General features: G+C 40.6%; 1 pseudogene; it reads left to right on the top strand.

The window, feature by feature from the left end:
• Nucleotides 1-7,289, top strand: part of LOC104992610 — a 9,887-nt pseudogene extending 2,598 nt beyond the window's left edge.
• The last annotated feature ends 1,076 nt before the right edge of the window (nt 7,290-8,365 follow it).

Below are 8,365 nucleotides of genomic sequence, written 5' to 3'. Positions count from 1 at the left end.
GGCTGGATGGCATCACTGACTCGATGGACGTGAGTCTGAGTGAACTCCGGGAGATGGTGAGGGACAGGCAGGCCTGGCGTGCTGCAGTTCATGGGGTTGCAAAGAGTCGGACACGACTGAGTGACTGAAGTGACTGACTGACCAGGAGACAGTGAAGGACGGAGGAACCTGGCATGCTGCAGTCCATGGGGTCACAAAGATCGTACATGACTAAGCGACTGAACAACCAACAACAGTAATATTATAAGCAAATAAAACTTGAAAATTCTCAAAATGCTATTCAAACAATAAGGTGGTTTAGTCGCTAAGTCATGTCCAACTCTTGTGACCCCATGGACTATAGACTACCAGACTCCTCTGTCCATGGGATTCTCCACGCAAGAACACTCAAGTGGGTTGCCATTTCCTTCTCCAGGGGATCATCTTGACGTAGGAATCGAACCCTGGTCTCTTGAACTGCAGGCAGATTCTTTACCGACTGAGCTACAAGGGAAGTCCCTATATATTGAAGAATCTATTACAATAATCTAAAAAGATTCAAAGTCAAAAGTTCAGTAGGTTTTCGGATTCTAGTCCCAAGTCAGGCACATACATCTTAGAAATGTCCAGTATTTTACTTCATTTATGTCCTTTCCATTACTGCGGAAATCAAACATTGAAAATAGCTATGTTTAAAAAAAAAAAAATAGACACCTGAATGTTCTGTATAAAATCACCTAGTTTCCAAACTGCAAGGAATTTTTTATGCTCAGAAAAAGTGCAGCTGTAATTACACTTGTCCCTCGCCCCCAAAAGAATTAATCATTAAAAAGAAAAATTCAAATGATGGATTCATACTATTTATGAACATACATAATAATGTGTTCACTTTGAAGAGCTGAAAGAGAAGCAGCCTTCTGGTTTTGATTGATGTTTAGGAAATCAGTATCTTGAAGTACTTTATTCATCTAATATATTCTACAGTTCTTTGTAAAGCTAAATTATATTCAATGTATAAAGTATATTTATGTTGAGAATTTGAACATTTGAAGAAATAACACAAAAAACTAACATTTGATGATTCTGCTATATAACTATGTCTGAATTATGACAGATGAGTTAAATGTCTTAAATACACATAAAAAGAGAAGGAAAATAAAGGAGGGTATAAAAATTTTTTTAGCCAAATTAAACAGGCTTTAAGACATATTATACAGAAATTTCAGGTTTTAAAAAGACTATTCTTACAATGAGGAAATTTATGATTGACTGAAAATTATTTTTTTTCATTTTGAAGTGAAAGTTGTTAGCTAAAACAAACAAATTCCAATCTGGTACATCCTTAATATAAAAAGGAATAGTATTTTCTCCTCTCAAAATTAGCAAACACTCATAGTGTTGTAAAACAAATATAATCAAAGCATTTGATTTCCATTTGAATACTTGGGGCTGTCAATAGAGAGGTAAAGAGAAAAGCTGAAGGAATTAATTTTTTAAAGTGGCAAATATTATTAAAATTTAGAGAATTATTAAACTACGCTATACCACTTGCAAACCTTGGGACTACCTCAAATTTTATTTTCAGATTTGAAAGGTAGATGACATGGCTGATCATTTGATTACTTTCTAGACCCAAACAGTTTCACAGAAATCAAAGTTCTTGGCCATTTCTCAAAGATTATAAAAGCATCAAGGACTGCACTGTTAGCTACCATGACTAATTCACAAAACAGATGACAATTTTAAATATGGATAATTTAGTGAAAATAGAGTGTATTTTGTGATGCATTAGTCTTAATTTTAAAATATATATATATATTTAGTTTTTAGTCCATGAAATTACTAATATTCTTCATTCATCTATTTAGTTTGGTTAACATTAGGCACTACTTATGAATGAACAGAAATCTATTCTGATATAGAAAGAGACCACATATACTTATCTAATGAAACATGATACATTCATGATACATACATCTATTTAACAGGAACTATACTAGTATTTGTGAACCAGATTTCTAAGTATAAAAACTGGGCTCAGTTGGTAAGAGACTGAGGTGTCAGTAATTTTCAAACTCTTGTTTTTAAAAATACCTTCTTTAGTAGATGAATTTATGAAACTGTTCAAAGCAGAGCTTCTCTGGTTGAGGCAGACAGGGGTCCAAAGTACAATTTACCTTTTCTCTCCTCCCCTTCCCTGGAGACAACCGCCTTACATTCTTAGAGTCCCAAGAAGCACTGTGCAATTCACTAATGCAGACCGTGTACTGCACTTCTGAAACTGCAAAATCCACCCATGAACATATATTCATTCTCCAGACAAAATCAAGATCTTGTGAATAGCAGAAAGACCATATTGCTTCTCTTCCTACCCAATCTTTCACGTAGTTAATCCCGTGATCTGTCACAAACTCCTGAGTGATCCATGTAATACAATGCAGGATTGTTCCTTAAATTTCATACCCTAAGGAGTGGTGGTAGTGTAGTTACTAAATCATGTCCAACTCTTGCAACCTCATGGACTGTAGCCCACCAGACTCCCCTGTCCACGGGATTTTCCAGGCAAGAATACTGAAGTGGGTTGCCATTTTCTTCTCCAGGGGATATTCCCAATCCAGGGATTAAACCCAGGTCTCCTGCATTGCAGGCAGATTCTTTCCTGACTGAGCTACCAGGGAAGCCCTAAGGAGATACAGGCCTACTTCAGTTGCGGAGTACTTTAAGACGGGTGTCTCCAAATTACTGTGCACAAGAATGTGGGGACTGTCTCTAGTCAAGAGTATACTGGTAATGCACGTCAGGATATTACCTGCAAAAGAATCAAATAACTGGACTTAAAATTTCTTTTTCAGTAGTAATAAATGATAAAGCTTAACACTTTTTTCCTAAGCCTTGCTACTTCTTTATAAGCTTCCAGAGTCCAGAGACAATATAATTTAGCAACATATCAATAACATTTTGCTAAAGTGGTTTTATTCATCAGTATTATCTGATTCATTCAGAAGAGCAGAACCATATTTATTGAGCAACATTTATGTGCATAGTACTTAGCTGACACTTACTTCCCACATCCTCCTTGCCCTTTGGGCAGAGAGCAACTTAACTACTGTATGACAATAGCACCACCTATTGGTTGGCAAAGGGCTCATAACAATCCAAAGCCCACCTGCTTCCTTGCCCTTCAGAACGCCTAAAGCATAATTTGGGCTCTTCTTTTATTCCACCTTTTATTACTAAACCCACTTGAAAAAAATTTCAGCTGAGTCAAACCTACTTGAAAAAGTTTTTATATATATATAAGTAAGTGTAAGTAAGTGTTAGTTGCTCAGTCGTGCCTGACTCTTTGTGACCCCATGGACTGCAGCCCACCAGTCTCCTCTGTCCATGAGATTTTCCAGGCAAGGATACTGGAGTGGGTTGCCATTTTCTTCTCCAGGGGATCTTCCCAACCCAGGAATCAAACCTGGGGGTCTCCTGCACTGCAGGCAGATTCTTAACCAACTGAGCTACAAGGGAAGCCACCTCATGCAAAGAGTGGACTCATTGGAAAAGACCCTGATGCTGGAAGGGATTGGGGGCAGGAGGAGAAGGGGACGACAGAGGATGAGATGGCTGGATGGCATCACTGACTCGATGGACGTGAGTCTGAGTGAACTCCGGGAGATGGTGATGGACAGGGAGGCCTGGTGTGCTGCAATTCATGGGGTCGCAAAGAGTCGGACACGACTGAGCGACTGATCTGATCTGATCTGATACACACAGACACACACATACACACACATTCTTTTCTTCTCCTTCATCTCTCCTTTTAGAAAACTGTAGAGTTCCCTGGTGGCTCAGATGGTAAAGAATCTGCCTGGAATTGGGGTTTGATTCCTGGGTCAGGAAGATCCCCTGGAGAAGAAAATGGCAACCCACTGAAGTATTCTTGCCTGGAGAATTCCATGGACAGAGTAGCCTGATGGGCTATACTCCATGGGGTCACAAAAAATCAGACAGGACTGAGCAACTAATATTTCACGGCCTTCATTCAGAGTTATTGCAACTCTCTTTAATTCCATTGCTAACCAATATGTGTTTTTGCTGCTGCTGCTAAGTTGCTTCAGTTGTATCCGACTCTGTGCAACCCCACAGACGGCAGCCCACCAGGCTCCTCCGTCCATGGGATTTTCCAGGCAAGAGTACTGGAGTGGGTTGCCATTGCCTTCTCTGGTGTTTTTGCTAACATGCAGCAATTCAGATGAATTGAGGGTTAAAAGGGATTTGAGAATTATTCTGGAAACCGAACTGCCATTTATAACACAATTACTATTGAAAAATATGTTCAATTTAAGCAAGCTGCTTATGTGGAACTTTTGGAATTCAAGTAGGTTGGGAACTTGCTTTAAAACAAAAATATAAAAGCATTAAGACCTCACTGTGGTTTCCAAGGCAAATGCAGGAATAGAATTCTGATACAAAACTATATTGTATATACCTTCCCCCTTTTTAGAGTTGATGAACATCTGCCTTGTCCTGTGGAATCTGAATCTTTCAGTACACACACTGGAATACTCAAAAAAATGATGGAGATATATTGCTACTCTGCAGTGGCTCATTAAAGTTACACCAATGATATTAGATAATATTAGATCTCATTATTTTAACTTCATCTCTATGATGAAAATTACCAGGATTACATCTATTACTCTAACCACTTCAATTCAGTCCCTCATTCACGTCTGACTCTTTGCGACCCCAAGGACTGCAGCACGCCAGGCCTCCCTGTCTAACTAACCACTTAATGAGCACCAACCATGAACTGATGTCCTTACACTTCTGTTACACAGAGCTTTGTATCTTTCTGTAATACATCCTTAGTATCTAGCCCCTGAAGTTGTCCTGTCTTCATAAGTTCTCATATGTGGGAATACCATGTTGAAGCGGGGAAATAAGACACCCCAAGCTAAGCGATCAATATGAAGCAACTTTTTAAAATGTAATTGATTTGCTTTGGGGTTTTTCTTGGCTTCAGGGCACAGCATGAGGATCTTAGTTCCTCAACCAGGAATCAAATCCATGCCCCTTGCAGTGGAAGTATGGAGTCTTAACCAACTGGACCACTAGTGAAGAACCAATAGGAGGTCATTTTTGTTTTGGTACCAGTCAAGTAGCAAAGGTTTTGTCCCTTGGCCTTTCCCCTGTACTTTAGTTCTAGCCTGATAACCTGATTTGAATCCGATTTGTTACAGGAAGGGGAATGTTATATGCCTCTGCTCCATATACATTGTACTTGTAACCGCTCTCACCTGTCTGGACAGAAACTTGTCTATGGCTTAAGGATGATGTCAAGTGCCTGAGTTGCCAAGCCCTCTCTAGCCTTGTAAATCTCCTGTCTAGGACTAACTCATCAGGACTTGGAAACCTATGGTCTGGTCTGTTGATTCATCAGTCGTTATGACATCTGGGCTTCCCAGAGGGCTCAGTGGTAAAGAATCTGCCTGCCAATGCAGGAGACACAGGTAACTCATGTTCAATTACTGGGTCAGGAAGATCCCCTGGAATAGAAAATGGCCAGCCACTCCAGTACTTTTGCCCGGGACAGAGGAGCCCGGGGACTACGGTCTAAGCTGTCACAAAGAGTCAGACGTGACTGAGCATGAGCACTCCTCTTCCCTTCTATGACATCCACCTGTCCTGAGCCTCAGTCGCTTTTCCCTTAAAATCTCTCAAGTCTTTGGATTGTACTATTGCTTTACTCACTTCCTAATTTAAAAACTTCAATTGTTTTCATAACATTAATATGAATATACTTAACATTGTATTTTTCTTGTTAAATTGGTCAATAGTATGTTTTAAAATTATTTTAAGACAATTTCAATTGATTTTACTACTGCTCGCCATCCATGATGCAAACTTTCAACAAAATACATAAATACTTATTAATGTTCCTCTAATTTAATCTTTTTATATCATTATTACACCCCCAACCCCCACCCAGGCCCTTCTTGTTTCATGTCTATATTAATAGAAAAACCTCCCTAATCATACTATATTTCTTTCTTACATAACCATCCTGGGTAGACATTCAGGTAAGTCAGTCATTTAAGGATCCGTGCTGATGGCTATTCAGCCACTGTCAACATATGACTTTCAAGGTTTCCTGAGCACTGCCATTTCATTCAGCTAAAAAGAAGAGAGGGCCCTGAGAAACATATATGCAGAGTTTTATTGGCTAGGTCAGGAAGTGACTCACATTACTTCCACTCACAGTGAACTAGAAAAAAACAGTGAACATAAAAAACTAGCTACACCTAATTTTAAAAGATGCTGGTAAATGTAGTCTAGCTGTGTGTTCAGGAAGGAGAAAATGGATTTTAGTGGAGAGTAGTGGTCTGAAGTGACTTAGTAGCAGCAGCAGCAGCAGTGGTCTCTACAAATATATTCCTGGATAAAGCCAAATCAACAAAGAAACTGAGATGTGGAGGTCAGAGTGGAAGCAGGTGTGAGTGGGTCCAGCCAAAGGAGACACGGCTACCAAAGAGTCTATTGGCAAGTTTGGCCTGGCCTTGGCCATTGCAGGAGGCGTGGTGAACTCTGCCTTGTATAATATGGATGCTGGGCACAGAGCTGTCATCTTTGATAGGTTCGGTGGAGTGCAGGACATTGTCATAGGAGAAGGGACTCACTTCCTCATCCCTTGGGTACAGAAACCAATTATCTTTGACTGCTGCTCTCAACCATGTAATGTGCCAGTAAACACTGGTAGCAAAGATTTACAGAATGTCATCACCACCATATGCATCCTCTTCTGGCCGGTGGCTAGCCAGCTTCCTCGCATCTTCCCCAGCATTGGAGAGGACTAGGATGAGAGTGTGCTGCCAGTCCATCACTACAGAGATCCTCCAGTCCGTGGTGGCTCGGCTGGAGAACTGATCACCCAGAGAGAGCTGGTCTCCAGACAGGTGAGCGATGACCTCACAGAGCGAGCAGCGACCTTTGGGCTCATCCTGGATGACCTATCCTTGACCTTTGGGAAGTTCACACAGAGGTGGAAGCCAAACAGGTGGCTCAGCAGGAAGCAGAGAGGGCCAGATTTGTGGAGGAAAAGGCTGAGCAGCAGAAGAAGGAAGCCATCATCTCCGTGGAGGGCGACTTAAAGCAAGCGGAGCTGATAGCCAACTCGCACGCAACCACCACTGCCATTGCAGGCGGTGATCCAGCTGCGCAAGCGGGAGGCCGCGGAGGACATCGCATAGGAGCTGCCGCGCTCGCGGAACATCACCTACCTGCCCTGAGGGCAGTCGGTGCTCCTCCCGCTGCCCCCCTGAGGCCCACACCTCCTGGGCCGTCTGGATCACAGCCCCGAAGATGTTCAGCATCACCTTCCTATTCAAATTTAGACTTTTGCCATGATCTCGAAACAAGATTGTATATTCCATAATAATGTTCTCTGTGTTAAAGTTTGGCTTAAATTATACTACTATATCTCACACCTATTAAGATATCTACTATTAAAAAAAAGAAAATAACAAGTGTCAGCAAGGATGTGGACACAACGGAACCCTTGTGCACTGCTGGTGGGAATGTAAATCTGTACAGCTGCTATGGAAAAGTGTACGGTGCTCCTCAAAAAAGTTAAAAATTGAATTATCATGTGATCCAGAATTTTACTTCTGGGAATATAAGCAAAAGAACTGAAAGCAGAGTCTTGAAGAGATATGTGTACACCCATGCTCACAGCAGTACCACTTACAACAGACAAAAGATGGAGACAACCCAAGAGCCCATTGACAGATTAACAGATAAGCAACATTTGTGGCATATAGATACGATTCAATATTATTCAGCCTTAAAAAGGAAGGAAATTGTGACAAATGCTACAACACGGAAGGACCTTGATGACATTATGCTAAGTGAAATAAACCAGTCACAAAAAGACAAACACTGTATGATTCTACTTATATGAGGTGCCTACTTTCTTCTGTGTTCACAGAAATAGAAAACAGAACGGTGGTTGACGGGAACAAATGGGGAAGGAAAGTTGTTGTTTAATGGGTATAGAGTTTCAGGTTTTCAAGATGAAGAGTTTTAGAGATTGGATGTAAAACAATGTGAATGTGCTTAACACTACTAAGTTGTGCACTTAAAACTGGCTAAGATAGAAAATTTTATGTTATTTGTGTTTTACCATAATTGCATACATATATGTATGTGTACATGCATGTACGTGCAAGCACATGTATATAAAATTTACAGATTATGTAGCCCTGTAATGACAGTTCTTCAGCTTCTGGTAACTAAGACGTGGTCTCCTGAAAGGAAGTGAATGGATACATTTAAAAGGTCTGGGGCTTATCACACAAGTAAGAACAAGCATGTTTTTCTATATATTTCATCTGCAGCT

Source organism: Bison bison, unplaced genomic scaffold, assembly GCF_000754665.1.
Source record: "Bison bison bison isolate TAMUID 2011002044 unplaced genomic scaffold, Bison_UMD1.0 scf7180017864218, whole genome shotgun sequence".
Taxonomy (NCBI): Eukaryota; Metazoa; Chordata; class Mammalia; order Artiodactyla; family Bovidae; genus Bison; species Bison bison.
Note: the sequence above shows the minus strand (reverse complement) of the source record. Positions and strands in the feature narration are given on the sequence as shown.